Consider the following 26,822-nt stretch of genomic DNA (forward strand, 5'->3'; position numbering starts at 1 on the left):
TGTGATTCCATTTGAGGTACAACACTTGGGGCACTAAGTTCTTAAAGGCCAAAGTGTTTCAAGCAACAGCAAATACATCAAGACTTCAAGCCACATAAAAGGTATGTTACTCTAACTAGTATCTTGTATTGTTTATGACAAATTGCATGCTAGTTATAGGTTTAATACCTTGGAAACTCCTTTGCATGTATAATTAGTGAAAACATAGATCCAAGGTATTTAGGGTTGTATGTGCACCATAGGATGTTGTATTATACCAAAACCCAACAAATACCACCACATAAACATAACCAATAACAATATGCATATTGAGCCTTCAGCCTGACTGCACCGCTCCCGAGCCTTCGACATGACTGGACCGCCTCGCAAGGCCTACAACCTATACGGACCGTTCGCCGGACCTTCGCCCTGACTAGACCGCCTCACAGGCCTTCAGTCTATCCGGACCGCCCTGGGTCTGTTGGCCTATAGCACAAAGCGGGACCGCCTCAACCCAACCACACACACACATGGCGACATATATATCAATCAAACACATAACCAATCTATAGACAACCAGGCAGATCTTACAGATCACTAAGCATGGCATCATCCTATCTATTAGGATGCAGATGTAACAAATCATAACAATATAACAACATCCTATCTAGTAGGATAACCATCCAACAAGGGTTGGCATTGGTGTCTTTGACCCATAAGTATAGTGAGGAAACTCACCCCACACTGACGTATCAAACAGAACCTCCGGCTGTTAGCTCACGAAAACCTCGAACTATCATAATAAATAAACCTCCATTTAATAATTGGATTATCACCTCAAATCTCTTAACTCATAATTGTCCATTAACTCTTCCTTAACCAGGCCAAAGCCCAATCTAATCTTGATCAAAAAAGGTCAAAATATACAAGGCCCATAATTTGCCCAATTATCCAAATTGGGCCCAACTCCCTAATAGACCTCATCCTAAGGTCCAATTCCCTCAACTGGCATAGAACTCAACTCAGAAAGTCCAACAAGGGCCCAAGACGTGTTGCCCCAAAGATGGCCCAAAACCGCAGCCCACCTCACAAAGGCCCATCAGAAGACGTACGATAGGCGTACTCTAAAGTTATGCGGGGCATACTCCTCTCTATGTGGGGCGTACCCTCGCAGAGTCCAAAACTCTAATCAGTGCTTAATGGCTTAAGCACCTAAGCCCTAACTTCAGATCCATGGTCCAAATGCACCTTAGAGTTATAAAGTTTCTAACTTTACAACTTTAGACGCCCAAAAGTTCGTAATACAAGATCTTAGCCCATTAAGACCTTTCTACCAATTCTATGGGACACTTCTAGCCATTGGGACTTCATTTTTATCACTTGGAACCCTTCCTAGGGTCTGAAAGGACAGCTTAAAATGTCCAAAACATAGCATGCACAATATTGGGACTTTTGGGACAAGAAGAGTACCAAAAAGCTATCAAAACAAGATCTACACAATACAAGCACAAAGGCAGAAGCTTTTTACCTCTGGAGCTTCTAAATGATAAGATGATCCCAGATCTACAGGCGTGCTTCACTCTCCAAATACCTTGATGCAACTTCTTCTTCTTCAACCACACAAGAAACACATTCTTAGCTCTCACACACACAAGAGAGAAGCTAGGGTTTGCCAAAAACAATCTCAAGACTTGGAGGCTGAAAGGATGGGAGAAAAGGGTTCATAATGGGGTTTAAATACCCAACAAACCCCAAAATTTAGGGTTACACCCAGACATACGTACGCCTTGCGTACATATGCGTACGCGCAGCGTACTAGGGGTCGCCCTAGTATGCCTAGCATACTCATATGTACGCCTAGCGTACTCCCCCTCCTACCAAGATTACCAATTTGCCCCCCTCGGGTCTCTTCGGGCTAAATTCAACCAAATTCAAAGGCCAAAATGACATATTAATTTACCAAATGAAGGATTTGAAAATACCTGGAAACACGGGATGTTACACACAAATAAAATGCCGACAACATGAAAGCAATTTGGAAATAGTAATATAAAAAATTCCATTAATGTTGAACCTAAAAAAAATCATATGTCAAATTTAAGTTATCCAAAGAATGGCCTTTGATTATAAAGGAACAAAGTACTAACATAATGAGATTAAACCATTAAATATTATTACAATATCATCATCTCTTATTCTTAAATCTTGGTTTTGCTCATGTTCGTACACTTAGAGTGGTTAAAGAACATAAGACAATTAATTTCAAATTATCATTTGCATTACAAGATGTTATTATTTCATATTTAAATCCACAAGCGCTAATTAACCATGTATCCACCCACCTCAACAATGATATCGAAAAGAAATAGGGTAATCGGGTAATTTCTTAAAATAGAATACAATTACGAGTCTTTTGGGCTTTATCATTTATAAATAGAATTAGAGTTTAATCGTAAATAAGGTCGAATTGTAAGGACTTTAACGAAAATATTACTTTCCAAATAAGGAGGATTATCGGGTGTCTACAACGTAACCATGTAATTACCCAAATTTGAATACAACTGCAAGTTTTTTAGGTCTTATCATTCAAAAAAAGAAAAACCAGGACTTCATTGTAAATGTAAGGACTTTAATGAAGATTTCCTAATATCTTTCATATAAACAAGCAGACTTATATATATATATATATATATATATATATATATATATATATATATATATATATATATATATATATATATATGGGATGGTTCACTTGAAATTAAAAAAAATAGAGATCTTGATATTCAGCCTAAGCCATACATTGTCATTTGCTGCTCTAACGCTCCAGTGTACCACAACAACAGTGTATGCGTAATCATAAATGATTATACATATATGTCTGTTCACAGACTGAGTAATCATATATGATTATGACAGTTGGTGGCAGAAAATGTGGTGGTGATAGAGGCGGCGATGGTCTAAGTGACGGAGGTGATAGTAGTGGGGTTGGCTGGTGTTAGAGGTGGTGGTAGTCGTGGCGGTTGTGGTGGTGGGGATGGTGGCGGAGGAGAAAGGAACGAACGACGCTATATTATCATTTATGATTATAACAGGCCTGCTGCGTCGGTACGCTGGAGGGTTAGAGCGGCAGACTTGAAATATGTGGCTGATGATGAATCTCAAGATCTCTATTTTATTTTTAATCTCAACGGAACCTACCTCTCTTTATCTCTCTCTCTCTCTCTCTCTCTCTGTATATATATATATATATATATATATATATATATATATATATATATATATATATATAGAGAGAGAGAGAGAGAGAGAGGTAGGTTCAAATGTTTCTCATATCTATTGTGTGCTAGAATGCACCAATAAGAATTTAGTAAAAATTATATGTATATTAAGTGATATCCATGCTTATAATTATTTTTTATGGAAACTAATTAAATTCGTCATTAATGTCAACAATAATATTCTTTCAGAATGAATTCGTATCTAGAAGAATGAGAGTGTATTCTAGCAGAATGAGAGTGTATTTTAGTAGAATACACTCTCGTTCTTCATATTCCATGCAAATTTATTGTGTTTTAAGTTAGTGAGTCCTGAAACAAAAAACGAACATATAAATAAAAACCTAGATGCGAATTCATTCTGAAGGAATGTTATTGCTGACAGTAATGACTAATTTAATTAGTTTTCATAAAAAGATAATTATAATTGTGGATATCATTTATTCTGGCAGAATACATTCTGACAAAAGACATAGAATACATTCAAAAGTATTGTATTTACTGCTAATATAAATTTAAATTTCAAATATACAATAACGAGGGATAATAGAAATTGGAATTCAAAATCACAAATTGAACCAAAATAATATAGAGACAAATTAATTACCTTTTTAAACAATTACATAAAACATGTGTTGCTAGTAATTATGACAGAATGCATACCACAAGGTTAAATTCTCTAGATTCTCTCTCAGACATTTCAACAAACACTTGTTCGGCATTATCATCAAACAAGCCAAAATCTTGTGAAAGGCCATATGAGAGGAAAATTGAACTGAAAACCTGAGTTTCAGTGTGTCAATGTATTGATATCTGAATGGCTCTATTTTTTTTTTTTTTTTTGTCTTTTTGACCTTGGAAATGCTCCTGATGTCAAAAAAGAAGTAGCACAAACTATAAATTTGCAACATCATAAAGGCAGTGGCATCTATATAGTTTAAATATCAATCCCCAAAAGAAAAATGTTATCTATTGTACCGTTAAGATCAAATGTGAAAATCATCATGAGAAAATCATCTCAGATTAATATCCCAAAAATCATCCAACACAACTTCAACCTATTATTGCAGAAAAATGATGCTTTATATGCAGACTGGAACAAAAAATAGTGATGGTGGGTCCCTATTTTATCGGGAAGTAACAGATGGTGGTGATGACAATAGAGACTTTAGTAAGATGTGGTGAATAACTGTTTCAATTGTATTTCGGGTAAAGATTAGTGAGAAAAACTTACCTCCAGGATTTTCATGTGCATTTGTATTGCACTATCACTTCAGGACCCGTATACACACACAAATTAGGAATTTTATTATGTAGAGAGAGGGGGGATGGCGGAGGAAACAAGGAAATGGTGAGAATTTGAACCTCCGATTTCAGGTAATTCCTATTGTTTCGGATGACCCGCCGTTTCCCTTGCCCGTTTTGTAGTACACAATCTTCACAAAAGTGTACTCATTTGTAATTGGGTGAAATCCGAATCCGGACATCACCTCCTGTTCCTGAAACTGCTTAGATTTCGAAAGCTCAAATAATCCCGAGAAAACGGGATTGACAGAGTTGGTTGCGGATAGGGTAATCGTAGTGGAATAGCAGCGTTCGATCATTTTCCGCCACCGCGGCATGGTGAAGTCGGGAAAGTTCATGGTCGATTAATAGCAATTTCGATGAACGGAAAACCAACCAGAACTGAATCAAGGATGAAATCGGCATAGAGGTGGAGACCGGAAGTCTGACGACGCCATTGATGCCTTTTGGGTCCAAGATGGAGGCGGATATGCAGTCGACAAGGGGAACAAACAAATAAGATGGAAGAAGAAAAATAGGTTATGATGCGACTGAATAGAAGGATACGTATTAGTAGGTTTTTTACTAGGTTAAAAAAAGAATAGCCGCCTTCGTTGCCTACCAATTTCTACCGGGTTTGACTTTGATATATGGATAATAAATATATTAATTATCTACCATAATTAAATATGCAAAGATTACAATAATACCTTTAAATGATTTCTTTAATTATTTATTTTTTCCAAAATTCTTATTGGTGCATTCATGCAGACAACAGTTGTCAAAAACATTTGAACCTATATATATATATATATATATATATATATATATATATATATATATATATATATATATATATATATATATATATATATTGGATTGCTCGGTAAAGAAGTGCAAGTGATAATTCAAGTAGTTTTGCGTGTATAATATGCTTTACACGAGTGATGTTTGTTAGGCATTTATCCAGTCCATGCATGCTTAAAAGGTTTTTCTTAATAAGTTAACATGAAGTACTATTTTTTGGTTTCAAAAGTTTATGCTTGGCGTTATGTTTACTTGTAAAAATCTTCTTTTAAAAAAAACTGATTTCTTGCATAAATTTGGACACATAATTTTCTTAACACATGATCTGCATTTTAGTTATTGTAATTTTACATGTGGAGATATTAAAATTTAAGTATCAATGGGGTGTTTGGGATTCCTTTTAGAATGACTTTTCACTTTTAACTTTTTCAAAAAATTAAAAAAAAAATTGTTTGGGTAATAGAAAAGTTCTTTTGAAAATTATTTTTGCATACTTTTTGTTGTTTTATACGTAAAAGTTAAACCAAAAGTTCTTTTATTAACTTTTTTGCTAATACAAACACATTTTAAGGAACTTGTTTTGCAAAAAGTTATTTTACAAAAAGTCCTTCTACAAAAAAGACTTTTGATGTTCAAAAATAATCCTAAACATCCCTCTTTTATGATAAAAATTCATCTTTAATGTTCCTTATTTGCCAAATCGAAAAAAAAGCAGGTATCATGCTCGTTCGTCAAGATTAATTCATTTGAATTTAAGTTATGAAAATATATAGTTTTCCTAAAGTCTTTTTGATAGCTAAAATGTGTTTACATGAGTTATTTATAAAAAATTCGTTAAAGTACTCATAAAAAAACCAATGTGGGACAAGCGAATTTGGTAGAGACTTTACCTCTTAAATTGGAAGTCTTGAGTTTTAACCTAAACGTGAACAATTTCGTCATACTAATTTCTAACCAACCCTACCGTTAAAAAAGACCCATAAAAGTTATTTTTTAATGATATTATTTATAGAAAGATGCGTGTAATTTCGAACACCTTCTAATTAATGTAACGGTCAACTTGTTAAGCAAAACTTTTATAGGAGGTTTTTTCCAAATATTTTATAATCAATTAATCTCAAGCTCATGTTCTATAATTTATATTATTAAAACCTTGTGCAAAAGTATTTTACAAAAGACGTTAGAAAGCCTACTTCCATGTTGTATGCGACATGAATTAAAATACTTAAAACCTGTATGCTCTATTCGTATACTTTGAATTTGGTTTATGTGATTATGAGATCTACATTAGAAACTCATGTATTACACAAGTTGAATAATGAAAATTTAAAATAGTTACCGATGAATATTAACGAATAACAAAATGATATTTTCAGATAACAAATGCCAATATAGCATTGTACTTACAATCACCTCAATACTTCATCAGGGGCAATCTGGTAAATGAGAAAAATCAATGTTGACACGATCAGAATGCCGACAATAACATATGTAAATACCCAATCACTTCCACCATTCAAACCAATCATCTCGTAACTTTGATCAAATATCTGCAAGTCAGCATTTCTCTCTTTATCTTTGTTTAAATCTCCATTGTTGATATGCTCATTAAATTGAGGAAGTTGTATGCTATAGTCACTTGTTTTTACACATCTTGAACAAGTACACTCTCCACCAAGGTATGATGGGACTGAATAAAGGTACTCCAGAAGGGGATTTCGGTACATTCGTCCTGTAATTTTCAGCTTTTGTCGGGTTGCAGGTTTAAGAACCTACTGATGAATAATGTAGCAAGTATTTTCAGATTAGCTAGATGGGACTTGACAAACTTTTTAGGCTATTTTTGGTGATGAGTTTGCAGATGACATGTATATCATTTTACAAAGACAATTGATTGATAGCGAGTACTTGTCCCACCTTTTTGTTTAGGACAAAAGATTATAACGTTTGTTCCGTAGACACAGGTAATTATTTGTCCTATTGTACTTGTGCCAACTTTTTGGACGAGACAAAAGATTATAACTTTTTTTTCCATTGATATCTGTGTCGTTGTTTTGGGCCAGACAAAAGATTATCAAAACTACATTTTCGTGTGGGCCAAAAGATTCATTGTTATTACCATTTGGGTGGGACAAAAGGTTATAACTTTTGTCCCATTGACATCAGTACTGGTCTCATCTTTTTTTTAGTGAGACTGATATTTTAGTTTTTGTTTCATCGACGTCGGTATTTGTCCCACCTTTTTGGATGAGACAAGAGATTACAATTTTTATCCCATTGACATCATTATCAGTCGCAGTCCAACACATTATTTAGGGGATAAACTAGAGAAAGGAGCTTACTTGGATAAAAGTTTGTGCAATGACTCTTAACAACCGAAGGAAGCCGAATGACAAACAAACAACACAAACAACCAGGATAGTTTTCTTGCAAAATGGCACAACACGATCTAAGTAATTGCATCGGGAATCATATAGAAAGTCCTTCACAATCCACCAATACAGTAGTAATCTCAGGGTTCTCTTTATCAACAAGATGCAAGATCCCATGTTCTACCTGAGATACTGTAATTCATCCCAATAAACTAATCCTTAATCATGTCATAAATCTTACAACTAAGATAATGTGTCATAAAAATCAAGAAAGTGAACATACCAATTGCCCGGTAAAACCGAGTTCTTTCACTAGATGGCAACTTAACACATGCAACAAGGCGGATAACAAGACATGGGCGATTTTTCACATCGTACCCATGCCAAAATACCATATTTGACCACTCTTTAAGTTCTTCTGAAGAAAAATTATAAGTCTCTCTCCATCTTATTGCTTTCTTGACGGATGACACCAAACATAAAAAATCACCATTTGTGGCAGAATGAAATCTATAAAGCTCATCCTCATTTATTCCGCATAAACATCATCATTGTGTCATTATTGTTATTTAATTACATCTTTTAGAATGCAATCATTGGATAAATAGACATATATAGTGTACGAAACCACCTTTCGGATTTTCCAGTTGTCTTGTTTTAACGACACATGGGGAAGAGACATAGGAGGTGAAACAACCAAATGTAGTTTGGAATCCTTTCTGTTTCGCATGGTAACCGATGTTTCAGAGTTTAATCTTGAATCAAGATTGTGAAATGAATCTGTCATTACAATGAAACCTTAAATGCCTCAAAACTTCATCACATTTTACATAGAATTTCCTCATTCGTTGACTCGGATAAAGAATTACTCCCTGCATTCAACAAAAAAAAATGGAAAATTTGACTTTTCAGTCAAATCAAACAGACTAATTAATTTTACTCAAAAGTGATAAAGAGTTTCTTTTAAACAATCAACTTTGTGAAATAACATGAATGAGTTTCATAATCCATGAGTAAAAATTCCCAAATTTGTCACAACAAAGGCAAATAGAATCAAAATCGAGTGTTCAAGGGAATTGTATCATTATCTAATAGATGGATGAGAAGTTGAAGAGAACAATTATCACCTGGCATGATGATGCGAATCTGAATTGACTGATCAGTGTTTGGAATTCGATCCATGTTGCCACCTGTATGGCGGATCCGAATATTCCATATAACTCGGATCATTTTCCTTTGTTTGCGTTTGGCAGGTTGTTATTTCATATTTGAACTTTGAAGTAGTATATTAATTTTTTAGTATTTAGTATTAGTATACTTTAGATGAATAAGTTTGATTAGGATATATATATATATATATATATATATATATATATATATATATATATATATATATATATATATATATATATATATATATATAAGTAACCATGTTTACATTTACGCAAGATATAATTGAGTTAATCACTAAATAAAATGATTGGGTTGTATCACTTTATAATTCATGTCGGTTCATTTCGGTTTAATCGCGTTTTTATAAAAACCGGTGGGTTCGATCGGTTTAAAAATATGCATAGAAGTGGTGTCCGTTGAACTGTTTTTTTATCCTATTTCGAGTTCAACCGATTAGTTTGAACCATTTTTAAAATACTTGTTGTGAGACTCATGTATTATATGTGTTTAGTTAAAAAAAATAAACAAAAATTAATATCTAACAATTTAGAAAATTTAAATTTATAAAAAAAAAGTAAAATATTAATTATTAAAATTGAAGTGTGCTCATTTATCTTTTAAATTTAAACTAATAATTTAAATAAACAAACAGCAAAACTAATTTGATTTAATTTAGAAATTTCGAAATTAAAGGGAAAATTACATTAATTTAGAAATTGGATATATATTTATTATTATATTTATTTCATTTAAGTATTATATAAAATTTAATAAAATGGAAAAAAAACCACAAATCATAAATGAATATAATTTAATCTAAATTTACTGACATAATGCATAAGAATATAACAAGTAACAAAATTATTTTTATTTATTAGGAATGATTAGATGTGCACATCATTAATGATTCAAATTATAATTTTTTAAGTAATGCCAATGAAAATCATAAAAACAAGACATTTCAGAAAATGTTTATTAAGAAAAACTAAAATAAATGTCTCGAACATGAACCAGAAAAATATATTTGTTAGTCGACATATATTTAGAGTTTTAGTAACTAAAATTGACCTAATAAATTGTTTTAATAACATAAGAAACTTTTTCATCGACACTAATTTCATCAGTATTGTATAATGGCTAAACGGATAGACAATATTATTAATTTTAATAAAAAAAAATATATTTTACATTTTTATCAAACTAAAGTTGAGCTTAAGACCAAAACTCCAACCGTCCGAAATTGATCTGCCCATAAACTCAGCCCAGTAGCAATAACAGTTTAACTCATTGGTAAATCGCTTGAAGGACTGCCACGTCTAAAATGCAACGTATGCATAAATCAGCCACGTGTCCTCCGGATCCTAATCAGTACTGATCCATAATTAGAAAATCGAAACAAGAAAAAGCTCATAATTAGAAGCAGATCGTAATGGCGTCAGATTCGAAACCGACGTACGAATACACGGTGGTTTACGTCAAGGATGTTACTAAATCCGTCGGTATATAAACAAATTCATCAATTGATCGATCAATAATTTCTTGATTCTTATGCATATGTTGTAATAAATTCATCGATCAAATGATCGAAGTCAGACATGAAATTGAAATATGTCGTGATTGGTTGTTGATAGATGGGGTGAGCTAGAACGCCGGTTCATCAACATAAAACGGATGATCTCACCGGAGAGGTTCAGGAACAGAAATCGAAAACCAGAAGGAACCAACTTGAGGAGGTTTGCTTAGACGTCGATGCTACATACAAGGTGTTTGATAATTTGCCTTTTAAGTGTTTAAATATGATAAGATTTTGGATTTGTTTATATGATTTTGTTGAATTGCAGAGGGCGGTGGAGAATGGGGCGGAGGCGGTGTGTCTGCCGGAAGATAAAGATTGGGGACAGAAGGTCGGGTATGTTCGTGATATCGATGGGAAGCTTAGTGAAGGCGCGTTGAATCATGTGTATGTATGTAATAATGCTATATGTTAAATAATAGTAGTAGTATATTTTGTTTTTTTCTTTGAGGTTATCGTTTCCCGATTTCTTCATAAAACCTTCGCCCCTATGTAATTATATGGAATTAACATTAAATTAATAACTTGTGAAATATAAAACCATAGATTGAAGTAAACTTAACATGAATATCTTTTATATTCAATAAAATCAATATGCAAAATGAGATTAACAAAAAGAGGGATTTTTTATTAGTTTAAAATCTACTTTCCACTTTTTGCAAAGGTTGCCCAATTGTTGTTTAAGGTAAATGGTAATTGAAACATATTCATAAGGTAATTGGTAATTAGAGTTTTATATCGTGAATATATCGTGAATATATAATACTATAAGGGAGTTGAAATTGACTACTGTGATTGATAGTGCTTAATCTAGGAACTCACCTGATCACCCAATTACATACAATAAACAAATAATTAAAAATCATACAGGTAAAAACCTCATGTAAAGGTGCTTTGTGAAGTGGCGTTGCATTATGTGCATGCATGTATCATGTATGCACTGTGTGTGGCTATACGGTGTCACTTTTGCCGATGGCATGCCTACACCGTCCTTTGCGGCAAATTTGAGCTGTATACTGCTGTCGTTCACCATTGCCGTTGGAAGATCAGATTGAAGGTGCATAATAGGTTTGTACTATCATGAATCAGGAGAATACATAAGAGTAGTAGTAAATGATTATGGTTTGAAAATTAGAAGAATACATAAGAGTGATAGTAAATGGTTATGATTTGAAAACAATTTGATAGATAAAAATACACTACACCCCACTCATAGGTTTATGTGATGTCTATACGACCAAATATAAGCATTGCTGAGTAGATTTTGTTTTTTAATTGAGGTTATTGTTTCGCGATTTCTTCATAAAAATCATAGATACAGGATGTTTGGTCATATAGTTATATGAAATTAAAGGAATAATTAAGGACGGTAACAATAATCATGAGAATCGGATTCTAATACACTATCATATCAATATGATAATAGACTAAAACAAAGAATAAAAGAAATAATAAGAATAGAACTTATAAAAAAAACTTGTTACCATATTTTAAATTGAATTTCTTTTTATTACTTGAATCAATAAAAAAACATTAGAAAAAACATAAATAACTAAAATTATAAAAGAAAAATAGAAAACAAAAGGTTAAAAAGGCCAAACAAAAAGTTATCAAATTAATGAAAAAGCAAACCAAGAAAGACAGAAAAAATAATAAATAATACAAAAAATAAAAAACGAATCGAAAAAAATTAAAACCAAGTTTAGTTTTGACTTTAAAAATTTAGAAAAATGAAAAAAAAACTTAAAAAAACATCAAACCGAGTTTAGTTTTAATAAAAAAAAAATTCAAAGTTCGTGATCTAATTTACCATGAACATAAGGTCAGAGTAATTTAACATGCTAAGGAGGCAATAGAATCGGATGATCGGCTACAACAGGGGCAAATCGAGCAAAAAATGAGATTTTATGGTCCCATTTAGCATTATCAGATCTTCGATAGCTAAATATTGTCAATTTTGATAGTTCGATGGTTAAAAAAGTGAAAACTTTTTTTTTTTTTAAATGGAGGTCTTTGCTTACTTTTTCTATTAGATATGTTAGCTTTATGTAGTAACTACTCAGAGAAGATATTTGCCTGCGATAAACAAAGGGTGAATTGATACGAGCCAAGTAATCTGGCTAAGCCGGCTTTGCTTATTTATCTTTTATCCATTATTGTTAATTAAAATAATAGTATCACACAGAAAAGCAATATAATAACATTTTCCGATATAAAATATGGTGTACAAAATATCAAAATCATTAGAGTACAAGTAATCATAAGTATGAAATCATGAAAGGGATGTTGGCCATCACGTCGGGCCCTTCCCTTTCGTACCTGAAACCATAAACATAGACCGTAAGCACAAAGCTTAGTGAGTTCCCCCAAAATACCACATACCATGCAAATCAATGGGCCCAGCCCTGGGGTATATTCCAACCAAACATACAATAATGGGCCTAGCCCTGGGGTTTCTTTCAACCCAATAATAAAATCATGGGCCCAGCCCTGGGTTTATTTCAACACAAGTATACAATTATGGGCCTAACCCTGTGGTTTATTTCAACCCAATCATACAAACATGCAAGAGTCACAAAAGCATATATCATTCCTACATAACACAATCCAGTGGGCCGACATTGGTGTCTTCGACCCATAAGTCGTAAGTACAGTGAGAAGACTCACCTCAATCTGATGATAAACAAATCACACACTCAAGCCACTGATACGAAGGCTCCTCACACTAAACATATCCAAGAATAACCTTATTTACCAATTAAGGCAAACATCCATAATCGAGGGTCCTAATCAGCTTTTCTCTTTTTCTAGGGTAAAAGACCATTTTACCCTTCCAAGACTAGACCCAACCAAACATCATTTTAAGTCCAAAACTGACCAAAATCACCTTCTGGGGTTACGCCATGCATACCCTTACCTTTACGCCATGCGTAGAGGCTTTACAGAAAATCGCGAAGGCAAACAACTATGTGTTGCATACCTAGAATTACAAAGGGCGTACTCAACCAGTTGCCAAACTCCATTTTAACCTCTTAATCTTTTAAGACCTAACGTCTAACCTTCATATCTAATCCTAATGAATGTCCAAAATCATAAAATTCCTGACTTTATGCCTTTGCATATGGGATAATAAAGCCCAAAACCAAACCCTAGCTTCTTAACAGCCTTTAAATGCCTCACAAACTTGTATGGAAGAAAGGTAGCAACCAAGATCCCATTTTAATGACATAATAGTCACAGAAACACTAAGAAATGACAATATAAAGCTCTAAAGTAGCTTTTACTCACAAGAACAAAACCATGGGACCAAAACTTATATAAAACAAGTCTCTAACCATAAAGGTGAGACCTTTATACCTCAGGAAGTTGGCAAATGAAATGAAAACTCTGGATCTAAAATCTCCAAGCCCACCAATCACCAATTATGAACTTCTTCTTCTTCCACCAGGCGTCAAGAACATTCTAAACGTCCAAAATAAGCTATCAATGATTATGGTTTCGAAATGACAGAATGAGGGAGTGGAGGCTGAAGGTAAAGGAGGTCTCAAGGTCATAAGGTCATTTAAATAGGGTCTAAACCCTAAAAATTAGGGTTTGGGATCAACGTGAGTACGCCATACATACTTCTCATGTACGCCCAACATACACAAAGGAGCCCTTGCCACCTTTAATGAACGACGCCCAGCGTATCCATAGAGTAAGCCTCGCGTAAGGACCAAATTTGCAAATATTTTATACATAAAGCCGTAAATGAAAATACCTGGGAACACGTGTAACACTTTGATTTTTGGTATGTTCCTTTTAGCCCCTTTTGTATCTATTTATTGCTTATTGGCCCTTGGTGTAGTACGCGTGGCGTACCACATGGTACGCTTAGCGTACCAGTTAAGAAGCTAGTACGCGAGGCGTACCACATAGCGTACTAAGGTGGATTTGAATCGCAGGTGCGAGGCCTCGTATGCTGGGCGTACGAGGATTACTCGGGGCCTAATGAGAAGATAAGAAAGCCCTAATTTTAGGGTGTTGCATCCTATATAAAACCCTTAAGTCCCCAGCGCTAGCCTCTTTACCAGCCCCCATTGCCCTAAAACCCTAAAATCGACCTTTAGCCTCCATTATTGTGTATTTGAGATTTGAGAAGAAGTTGGTGCTTGTTTTGCTCTTTTTGAAGAGATTGAAGAAGGTTGAAGGTGTATTGCTTGGTGGGAAGATTTGGGATCCAAAATCATCACTCATTTTGCAATACTTTTGAGGTATCAAGTTCATACCTTGGCTTTTGAATGCTTAGATCTCTTTATTTCTTGATTTTTATGCTTTTGGTCCCTTTTTGGGGTTGGTTGATGAGTTAAGACGTATGAGGGGCTTATCCTTTTAGATCATAACATAATATGAGTTTCTTTTGCATAAAGGTGCAAACTTTATGGGGTTTATGGACTCATGCGTGCATTAAGTCCTCCTGAGCTTAAGAGCTTCACTAAGCCATGCATGCACGTAAAGTTAGCAACTTTACGTGATAAGCCATCCCAAGGAAGTCACATATGGTTTTAGAGTAAAGTCTTTAAGGATTAAGAGCTAAAAATGGAAGATGGCTGAAGGGAGTAATATGTTGGGCGTACAAGCCTGTACATGCCACGTACAAGCTCTATTGCGTGTACACTTAGCGTACAACTGAGTACGTCTTGCGTACTCAGTCAGTTGGGTTTCAGAACTAGGATCTTCGGTTTGGGCCATTCTTTTGGGCTTAGATGTTTTGGACTTGTTGGGCCATATGGATTCTAGTGTTTTGGTCTGGAAATAGTATTGGACCTTGAATTAAGGCCCATGGAAGGGATTCTGGCCCAATGTGGAAAATTGGGCCATGTTTGGGCCTTGTATGATTATTTTGGTAAATATGCCTTTGAATTGTAGGTTTGGGCCTTAGTCTTGGACCAAACTAGGTAAGGGGTAAGATGGTATTTTTACCCTATTTATGGACTGTTGGTTATAGATTTGAAATCCAATTATTTATGGGATGTTATTTGGTATTGATAACTCGGGGATTTGTCGGACCAGCAGCCAGAGATATTTCAGTGTGATTCAGCAGTTCGATGTGAGTTTCCTCACTATGTCAGCAGGTTGAAGGCACCAATGTCGACCCATGATTATACTATGTTAGTATGCTAGTTGTCAGCATGACTCTTGCATTTGTTATGTACTCGTATGCTTACTGGCGGGGCCCAATGACCATTTTGTATGCTATATATCTTTGTGATTATTGCATGTGTATGTGTTTATTTGATATATGTTATATGTATGTTGGGTAGGGTCCGATTTGTATACCGAGCGGGGCCCGATGTCGGGCAGAGACCGATGACGAGCGGGGCCCATTATGTGTTTATTATGTATGGTATGCGGTATTTTGGTGAACTCACTAAGCTTTATGCTTATGGTTTCAGTTTTTGTTTCAGGTGCTTCCAGTTCCAAGGTGAAGGTCTCGAGATGATTGTAGAGCACAAACCACCTTGTTCCACGTTTTGTGATTACTCTGATTTGATATGATGATTGATACACTTGTTTTATCTGGATTGTATTGATGATGTTTTTGGAATACAAGTTTTATTATATTAAAAATGAAAATTTTGGGTCTTATTTTTGGGACATTTCAAGTTGGTATCATAGCCTTAGTTTGAGGGATTTGGACATACTCTCGGGTGTGTTTAAACTCATACTGAGGATTTGGTAAAAAATTTCAAAAAGAAATATATTTTTAAGAAAAGAATTTTTCTAAGACAAGAAAGGGTGTGGTGCATGCAATCATCCGAGATCCAGTAAGTTTTCCCAAATTACCCTTACATGTTATATGATATGACTTGATTTGTGAACCGCATGCTAGTTAGGGTTAAGGATCTGCTTAGTTTTGCATGAAAGAATGCTAGGAGAGATGCCTTTGTATGCCTATTGTATGAGCTTGTAGTCTTGCAAGCTAGTACTGATCAGTCTGTGATAGGATGGCTTGATTAGTTGAAGCTTGATTCTGGTTACTTGATGCATGAATGTTGCTTGCTTTATGCTTTTAGGAGTTCTTACTAGCTTCAGCTAACTAGTAAGCGAATATGCTAAGTTTTATATTATGGGAACTAAAAAGTTTTAATGGGTTAGGTTTTAACTCTATTGCACAGCTCTTGTCTGGGTCCAACCGTTGTAGTGTGAGACCTTTCATTCGAAGAATTTTCTAGGTTTAGTGTTATGTAATTGTATTCGTGAGCTAGTTAGAGGGAGTTAGCGGGAGTTCCTTCTGCAGCTGATGGCGGAGAGTGGTGTGGAGTTTGCCCTAGGAAAACCTTGGATGAGATCTAGTGCTGGGAGCCTTTTACTATGAGGGGAAGTTGTATGGATATAAAGTGACTTGGTGGGGTCAAGGCAATCCTTGAGGAAAGTACGGATAGATGTGGAAGGTAGTATGGGCCCGTACTACTTGAATAAGAGGATTTGTACTCGATTCAAGGAGAGCTGCGATGAAACCAAGAAGCTTGTGGAGTTTGTGATTCCTCAATATATATATATATATATATATATATATATATATATATATATATTAATGCGCATTCTGATGTTTATATGGTCTATTTTCAGTATAGTAACATTGTGAGGCAGACCTGTTTGCAGTTCTGGTGTTCGTAAGGGCTCGGGCTCAGGTTTTGGAGCAGGGCAGCTAGATGATCAGACTAGGGATTTCATCTCGTTTGAGATTACGCGTTGCATTCTCGATCAGACTCCTGTGATCTTTGGTACGGTCAAGGAGGGAATTCTGGATGAGTGGACTATCATGGGGCGAAGGACCCGGTAGCAAGCAGGAGATGGTTAGCGGATGTTGTTAACGCCTTGTGCACCAACAGTTGCCCCGAGGGTGCAAAGGTCAGACTTGCCTCCTGTCTTCTGAAGGACAGGGCACATATTGGTGGGAGGAGGTTGGGCGCGCCGTAGGTGATGATGTTGTTGATTCGATGACCTGAGATGATTTTGTGACCAGGTTCAGGGCTGAGTTCGCACCGGTAATTGAGGTGTAGCAGTTGGCACAAGAATTTCAGGATCTCCACTAGACTACTGAGACGGTGACTGAGATCATATATATGTTTCGGGAGAGGGCACTTTTGGTTCTACAGTATGCGGTGGATGAGGAGATAAAAAAGGCTCGGTATCATGAGATGTTGAGGTGTGACATTCGGCAGTTTGTGAGCCGATCCAACTACAAGACGCTGGAGGATATGCTAGCGAGGGCTAGAGAGAGAGAAAGAGAGAGAGAGAGAGAGAGAGAGAGAGAGAGAGAGAGAGAGAGAGAGATTGATCTGGAGATGGAGAAGAAGAAGAGGAAGCCAGATTTTGTGCCGAGTGCTGAGGGTTCAGGCAAGAGGCCCAAGGTATTCGGGTCCAGGTCGAGAGGCCATCAGGGTCGTAGCCGCTGTGGCAAGTTGCACGAGGGAGCATGCAAGGTGGGTGGTTCTGGATGCTTTAAGTGCGGGCGAACGGCTCATATTAGCAGAGATTACACTGCTACCACCACCACTACCTCGGTATCTAATCTGATTTGCTTTCATTGCAATCAGAGGGGCCACAAGAAGGACCAGAGTCTGACACCTAGAGAGGTTGAAAAACTCGTGTATGTCATCTCTCAGCATTTCATGGAACCGGGTCATCCTCATGTCCTCATCTGCCGTATACTGCGGAACTAGTAATCCCATCTCACAAAACATGGTGGTAATCTCTGCCACGGTCTCAGTAGTCTAGCGCATGTCCTGAAACTCTTGTGCCAACTGTTGGACCTCAATCATGGGTGCGAACTCAGCCTTGAACCTAGTGACGGAATCATCCCAAAACATAGTCTCCACTGCTGTACCTCCCAATGTGTGATCCACCTCCTCCCACCAGTCACTTGCTCTATCCTTCAAAAGACAAGATGCAAAACTGACCTTCAACCCCTCGGGGCAGAAGCTGGTAGGAAAGGCGTTAACTATATCTGCCACCCAACGCCTACTAGCTATGGGGTCCTTCCTCCCGAAGAACTCAGGAGCCCCATAGGCATGAAAATCTCAGAAAGTAAGAGAACGTGCCCCCACCAGTTCCACCATCTCCGTGCAAAACACACTCAATCGCTCCTCCAAAAGCTTAGTATTACCCTCCTTGATCGTACCGAAGATCATAGGATTATGCTCCTGTATGACACAGATAATCTCAGACGAAATAAACTCCCGCATCTGATCATCCAACTGTCCGACTCCAGAACCCGAAACTGAACCCTCACCAACACCAAAACCAATACTCGGCCTTCCTCGGAGGGTCACCATACTGAAAATAGACCATTAAAACCATCAGAATACGCATATATATATATATATATATATATATATATATATATATATATCGAGGAGTTCCATACTCTACAAGCTTCCTGGCATCGTCGCAACTTTCCTTGACTCGAGTACGGATTCTCTGCTATCAGTAGTACGGGCCCATACTACCTTCCACATCTATCTGTACTTTCCTCAAGGATCGCTTCGAATCCTCCATGTCAATCTCTTATCCATACATACAACCCCCAACAAGACAAAGCTCCCAGCACTAATCTCTTCCTAAGTCTTCCTACGACAATCCCCACACTACTCTCTGCCATCAGCTACAGAAGGAACTCCCCCTAGCACCCTCTAACCAGCTCACGGATACATTTACACATCACCGACACCAGATAATTCTTTTAATGAAAGGTCTCACACTACAATGGTTGGACTTAGACAAGAGCTGCACAATAGAGCTAAAACCTAACCTTCTAAAATTATCCAGTCTTAGTAATATGTAACTTAGCATATTCTCTTACTAGTTAGCTGAAGTTAATGGGAATTCCTAAAAGCATAAAGCAAGCAGCATTCGAGCATCAAGTAAACCGATACAAGGCATAACCTACACAAACTATCTTAACATATCATAGATCCAAACTAGCATGCCGATCAAACAACTCATACAAAAGGCAAACAAGGCATCTCTCCTGGTGTTCTATCATGCAGTACTAAGCAAACCCTAAGCCCTAATCTAGCATGCAATTTTCATATCATATAACAAACATGTATGGGTATTCTGGGAATCACTTAGTTGAGCTCGGCGGATTGCACGCACCACACCCCTTTCTTTTATGAATGCTCGAATCCCTCAAACCGAGGCTCTGATACCAATTTGTAACGTCCCAAAAATACTTAAAAAAATTTGTTTTCTTATAAAACAAAGGTAAGTGCATAGTAATCAAAAACCATCAAATCAGAGTGTAACATTGTATTTTCTAAAACATTCCTAGTTCATAACGGAAATTGCGAAAATCTTCGGGGATGTTGTGCGAACACGTCGGGTTCTTCCCTCGGGAACTAGATGTACCTAAAACATTCTAAACATAAACCGTAAGCATGACGGTTAGTGAGTTCCCCAAAGTACCACATACATAATACGGGCCTCGCCCAAGCATACAAAAGGGTCTCACCCAACATGCCTCGTTCACATGCATAACGGGCCTTGCCCAACACACACACACACATACACACACACAGATATATATATATATATATATATATATATATATATATATATATATATATATATATATATATATATATATATATATATATATATATATATATATATATATATATATATATATATATATAACGGGCCTTGCTTACATACATGCAAGAGTCACACAGACGTCTAGCATCCTACATAGCACAGTGAGAAAACTCACCTCATAGATTGAACATGGCTAAATAAATTCTAAACACTGACAGCTCTACTGATCACCTATATAACAATAGATACCTAGCCATAAACCACTGATCAAATACCCAAATTATCCTTAGGTCAACTTTGGTCAAACCTCTAGTCAAATGTCAAAGTCACAAAGTCAACAGGTCAAGGAAGTCAAGGAAGTTAATACAGACTGAGTACGCCATGCGTACTCAGTCAGTACGCCCAACGTACTCTGAATCTTGACTAACCAACAGGGTGTTGACACACTACGTGTTGCGTACACTGAGGTACGCCCTGCGTACGCTCGTTGTTCTTAATCCATTTATAAAAGGTCTTAAACCATAAATGCACAGAAATGCTTCCAAAATATGTATTAATCCATAAAGTCATTAACTTTAAGCTTCTGCATGGCTCAATGGGTCCCAAATCTAAGCCTTAAATCTACAACTTCATCAAAGGAGCTAATACACATGCATGAGTGGATAACAACCATCAATATGACATTTTTATGCATTTGGGACCTGTAAAATGTCCAAATCTAGTGACTAAGTTCCAGAGTAACTCTTTCTCATAAGGATAAACCAAAGAGACCAAAATATGGCATAAATCACCCTATACTAGATCTACACAAAGAAATGTCAACGTAAGAACTTTGTATCTTCAATAGCTTGCAGAAGAGGTGACAACTCTGGATCTCTAAGCTTCACTCCAAGTGATGAATCTTCGATAACCTTCTATTTCTTCAAAATACACAAGAAAACACAAAGATTATTCACAAGAGCTCAAGAACACTAAGATGGTGGCTAAGGGTCGAGATTAGGGTTTAGGAGGTATAGAGGCTGATAAGATGCGAGGCTGAAGGGACATAATGAGCTTAAATAGGGGTAAAACTCTAAAGATTAGGGTTAATAGTTGACTGGAGTATGCCCTACGTACTCCTACGTACGCCCGACGTACTCGAAAGTTACCCGCGACCAAAACCACCATTATGCGCTGCGTACTCAAAGAGTACACCCAACGTACGGGACCCAAATGCAAAATAAAATAAACGCTAGGGTTAGGAATGGAAAAACTTGGAATCAAGTGCTACATGACATGAGAGGCTAACCTATTTTCGCATTTGGTCATATTTGGTCACTAAATTAATTTTTGTGCTTTATTAACCCTTGAACTTTTTGAAATGTATACATTATACCAGTATGACCAGTAATAGTGGGTTTTGCCGGTTTCCGGCGTTGCTTCCGGCCAAACATGAATTTTCTGGTCATCTTCTTCGGTCAAACATGATTTTCCCGCATTATTTCCGACGACATCTCTCTGAATACCCAAAATGGTCAAGAACTTCGGTCTATTCTCTCATTCTTTTTTCTCATGAACTCCAAAACATACATCGGATTTGTGATCTTTGATGAACATACACAGACACATACACATTATATCATTGTTCATCGTCTTCAACCTCTGGTTATGGTGTTCTTAAGCAAATCTAAAACGATTTCTTGAGAAAAACTTTGGGTTTTGAAAAATAAAACCCCAGAACTCAAAAAACATCGTCAAGCAAATCATCCATGACAGATCTAGCAAAAAGCGAAATCATACACATATGTAGATATGGGTTCATGTTCAAAAAACATCCTTCTAAGTTTCATTTCGATTTATGGTAGATATTTTTTGGATTTATGAACCCATAACCTAAATATAAACACACACACACACATGAATTTGAATCTAAAATGGAGTTCATACAAGAAATCTAGCATTTCTAGGTTTCTGATGATGAATCTGAAATGGAGTTCATATAAGAAATCGAGCTTTGGGATTTTTGGAGTTCATACAAGAAATCTAGATTGACTCTAAAACTCATTTTCTGGGTTGACGTGGTTAAATAATTTGTGGGTAGAGAATTTTTGGGTCGAAAGGATGAACATGCCTTCTGAGTTCAAGAGATTGATAAGTCAAAACACCATGAATATGGAATAAAATCGCATCTGGAGGAAATAACGACGTAAAATCAAGTTTGGCTGGAGAAGAAGACCAAAAAACTCATGTGTTGGCCAGAAAATTGATCGGTTTTTAGCATAACAAAAAATTCCTATGTGTGCATGCAACCCTAATTTCCCGATCTATGTTTATGTAACAACCCGGAATTTCTATCTTGTACAGTCATTCAATCCAATCAAAGGGTCTGTTTGAGAGTTTCTGAGCCTAGTGTAATGTATGAATGGATGCTAGGATGAGTTAGCTTGAGATCGGGAGGTTAAATTCGAACAAGAAAATCACTCACAAGGTGTTCACGGCCGCAAACTAGGTTCACGTCCATGAACCACCTCCTATATATATATATATATATATATATATATATATATATATATATATATATATATATTAGAGTGACCTCATTTTCTTCTCATTTCTCCTCCTCCCAACCGTGAACACATCCATTCTCTCTCAAAAAGCTACAACCGTGAACACTCTAAAGCCTAAAAAACGTAAGTGTTTCATCCTTAACTTTGTCATACTTGAAGGACTACTAGATCCTATCCTTGAATTGTCAAGTTTCATCATCATCTTCATGAGCTTGAAGGGATCACGGTCGTGAACCCTTCATAAGGGTCGTGACCCCTTCATAGATTCATCAGGGCCGTGAACACCTCATGAGGCCGTGAACCTCATGAGGCCGTGAACTCCTTAAGGCCGCAAACCCATCTATGGGTGGCCGTAAACCCCTTCCAAGCTTCCATTTGTGAGCCTAACACTTCATTTAGGGTGTTTCCTACAATCTTAGGTGGTTTCCTATACTAGTTAAGAGTTGTAACCACTAATTGAATACACATATATGTGAATATATGCCTTATAGGATCCAACTGTGCTTCGGAACTTCAATTGTGAACTCAAGCATCCTATATCTATCTTACCTTCCAGATCACTCACAATCAGGTTAGTTCATACCCCCGTATTTTCATAGATTTCACTGTTTTAAGGGGGGGGGGGGGATAGAAGTCTAGCACAAAGATTTTGTGTTACAAACAAAAGATTTCAATAAACTTATCAAAATGAATTTCAGTTATCATCAATTCAATTGGTTTTCAAAGATTGTGTTAAAATGACATTAAGTCACCAAAAGTATTTCAAAATATTAAATTTCTTTTAAATGTTTTACAAACTTATATTTTTCCACAGTATATATATATATATATATATATATATATATATATATATATATATATATATATATATATATATATATATATATATATATATATATATATAAGATTTAAAAGGCTTAGGACTGATAACCCACTTTGGTTCCTTTTCCTTGTTTGGATGTGGGATTATAAGTATCGGTTATTTGTCCGAGTGTCATTTAAATTTTACTTATATATATATTTGTATATGTATATAAGTATAAAAGCTATTTCATTCAGTTCAAATACCCTTTGTAACATGTTGAGCAAGGGGTTGCATTCATGAATACTCGGTATCAATTCAGAATGTGCATATATATTATAATAGGTATAATTTATGAATCACGGAACATTAATTCATAATTCAAGTATACTAAAGTACATTGTTTTACAAGAACAAAGGTTTGATTCAAAACTAATCAAGGATATATATATTTTAGATACATGTTAAGAATACTAATTCAAGAACATACTGTCAATTATTTATTTCAGAATGATTGGGTTTTCATAACTATTATACATGTAACGTTTGTATGCTTTTTATGAGTCATTTGATACATGTTGTTTAATTCATTTAAACAATATAGTTAAAGTCCTGACATTATAACCAAAATCTCCAGTCGGGGATCGAAACAATGTATGTATAGATCGGGATTGACAACCCCATACTCAGACTGCTAGCTACAGTCAGGCATACACGCCTACGAGTGACAGTTGTTATCAACAGCTTTCAACGCCTTCAATGCGTTGGGTCAGGCCATCTAGTCTCAGTATGGTTATAATAACTCATTAAAAAGATATTAACAATACGTTAGTGTATAATTAACTAAACTTATGTACATTTCCAAAGTACTAGTTTTACAAGATACAATTTACAGTATTGCATTACAGTTTACAATAACAGTTGGTGGAACCAGACACACTCACAGATACAAGTTTTACATAAAGAAATAAAAATACAGAACATTGGTTTACAAACAGAACAATTTTATGAGATTAAAACTACTTTCATATATACAGCAGAAAATATAGGATTTTCTGGAACAGTATACATATTCAAGAAACAGAAACATACTTTCAAACATAAACACTTATGCACTCACTCAACTTTATGTTGATACTCTCTTTTCAAATTACTTGTATTCTCAGGAAACCAATAGACAGGTACTTCCCGAGCTTTTGAGAAGATGGAGCTATTTAAGTCTTGTCTTCTTCTTTTGTATAACTATTTGGTTTCAGTATACAATGATGAAACACATGTAAATACTTATACTTTTAAATACAGTGGTTGTTTGTACTCTGATTACTATAATGCACGTGTTGTGATACTAGAAATGAAGTCATCCACCCCCGGACGTTTACGCCGTCTGGTTTGGGGGTGTGATAGATTGATATCAGAGCAATGTTTATAGTGAACTCAGTATATCAATCCATAAAAGATATACAAACTATAAATACATTTAGGGCTAAGAGCTCTGACTACAAGTATACTTTTTAAAAAAAATTAAGTATTTTTACAAGAAGTATACTAACACTCATACCTACAAGTACAATATCACAGTCATAATAACTTAAAAGTATTTGGAAGTTGGACATTACAGTCAAACTTGGGCAGTTATGTAATCATATCTGGGATTAATATAGCATGATCAACTATATTGATTTGAGATATGACCAACATGTGTTTGGGAGTGATAGTAGTGTTGCGACATGTCTAAAACTTACCAACCATACATATTCAGAAGAACTCTAGAATAGAACATAAAGATTAAAATACTACAGGGGTATTTTAGGCACTATATACTAATAACAAACATGTGAAAACAAAAGAACCATTGAGGATAGAATTATAAATATTAAGGGTATATAATAGTTATATATAATTAAAGTTATATAGACTTAGAATATGTGATCTAGCTTCATTTCCTGTTCCTTGTTTGGTTGTGGATTTAGAGCCGGGTCATTTAATCGAAGGTCGATTATACCCAAGTTATATATAATTAGTATACACTTTATAGTTATAGTAATACCTAGAACAATTCATAAAGAATACATTACTTGTTAACTGTAAGTCTCTCTCGTAGAAACTTGTATCTTTAAATCTATCATTACTAACTATATTCTATATCTCTTACCCCTATTCTCGCTTAAATAACAATGGCTGGAGTTCATCTACATGGAGACCCTTATTTTCCCAATCAAGGACAAGATGCAGAGCCAGAAGAAAATCATGAAATTCCCTTAGATGATGATTTTGCAGAAAATTTTCCAAAAGACAATGATTCCAAATCAGAAGCCTATAATCCACCACCAGTTACCCAAAATCCTAATCCACTACAAAATTTACAAGGTCCGACACCTTCATGGGCTGAGAACTTGGGTAGGTGGAACCGAGAGCAAGGTCAACCCTTACCTTACAATGGAGACCGAAGCTTCTACAACATAAGTGAGGGAGGCTCTGTAGACAAAATTCTTCCTATTTTGTTTCGCCGAGTGGCTCGAAATGTTGAGCTAGGAGTGGCATCCATTCAAAAAACTGTGGATCTTGATGCGGACACGAATGCCGATATGGATAGTATTCGCAATCTTGAACTTGCTCATAACAGAGCAATGAGAGACAATGAGGCCCTGCTGTAAGAGTTAGCTGTAACTCGAGCTGAAGTCACAGAGCTTCGAGCACGCCAGACAGTGTATGAAAGACATCTGATTGCTGTGGAGTGTCAGCTGACTGAGTTGATGTTGGGTCTAAAATTATGGTTTATACTTTGCTTTTCTAGGCAATTGTAATTTTCCGTTTAGGACCGAAAAGTGTTTACGGCCCAATGAGTGTTTACGGTTGTAAACAGGTTTACGGCCGTAAACCCATTTACGGCCCGTGTTCCCCAAGTATATATATATATATATATATATATATATATATATATATATATATATATATATATATATAGGTGTTAGGTGGTTGAGGAGTGGTTGATGAACAGTGAGAGTTTACGGCCAACAGAGAGAGAAAGGAGCATAAGTGTGTGTTAGTGTGTTAATCTTGTGTAAGGAACTTTATTCTAATCAAATCATACAAGATTCATATTCTTCTTCTTCTTCTTCTCTTCTATTTTGATATGGCATCATCTGCTTGATTGGGATTCCGCACCATCAAGCGGATCTGATTGATACACAAGCAGATTTGGGACTTACAAGTGGTATCAGAGCTTGGTTGTATCAATCAATTTTATCAGATCTGGAGCATATTTGATCTTATTTTTGAAGGATTTCTATGTTTTTGGATAGATCTTGGCAAAATAAGGGGGGTTTGTTCTTCGTGTTTTTTATAAAAATGAGTTTTTAATCGAGTTTTGGAGCAAAAAGGGTTAAAAACGTCGTTTTTGTTCGTATCTGAAGCAGTGTTTACAAC

At 35.7% G+C, this 26,822-nt stretch overlaps 1 long non-coding RNA gene and 1 pseudogene across 1 annotated transcript; one reads left to right on the top strand and one right to left on the bottom strand.

The window, feature by feature from the left end:
* Positions 1-6,757: 6,757 nt before the first annotated feature.
* Positions 6,758-8,950, bottom strand: LOC145130064 (phosphatidylinositol/phosphatidylcholine transfer protein SFH10-like; annotated as a pseudogene).
* Positions 8,951-10,332: 1,382 nt separating this feature from the next.
* Positions 10,333-10,949, top strand: LOC145109424 (uncharacterized). Its single transcript, XR_013709009.1, has 3 exons — positions 10,333-10,392; positions 10,525-10,656; positions 10,735-10,949. It is a non-coding gene; the product is annotated as an uncharacterized LOC145109424 (long non-coding RNA).
* The last annotated feature ends 15,873 nt before the right edge of the window (positions 10,950-26,822 follow it).

Source organism: Lactuca virosa, chromosome 1 (genome assembly GCF_052849685.1).
Source record: "Lactuca virosa cultivar CGN04683 chromosome 1, Lactuca_virosa_CGN04683_v6, whole genome shotgun sequence".
Lineage (NCBI taxonomy): Eukaryota > Viridiplantae > Streptophyta > Magnoliopsida > Asterales > Asteraceae > Lactuca > Lactuca virosa.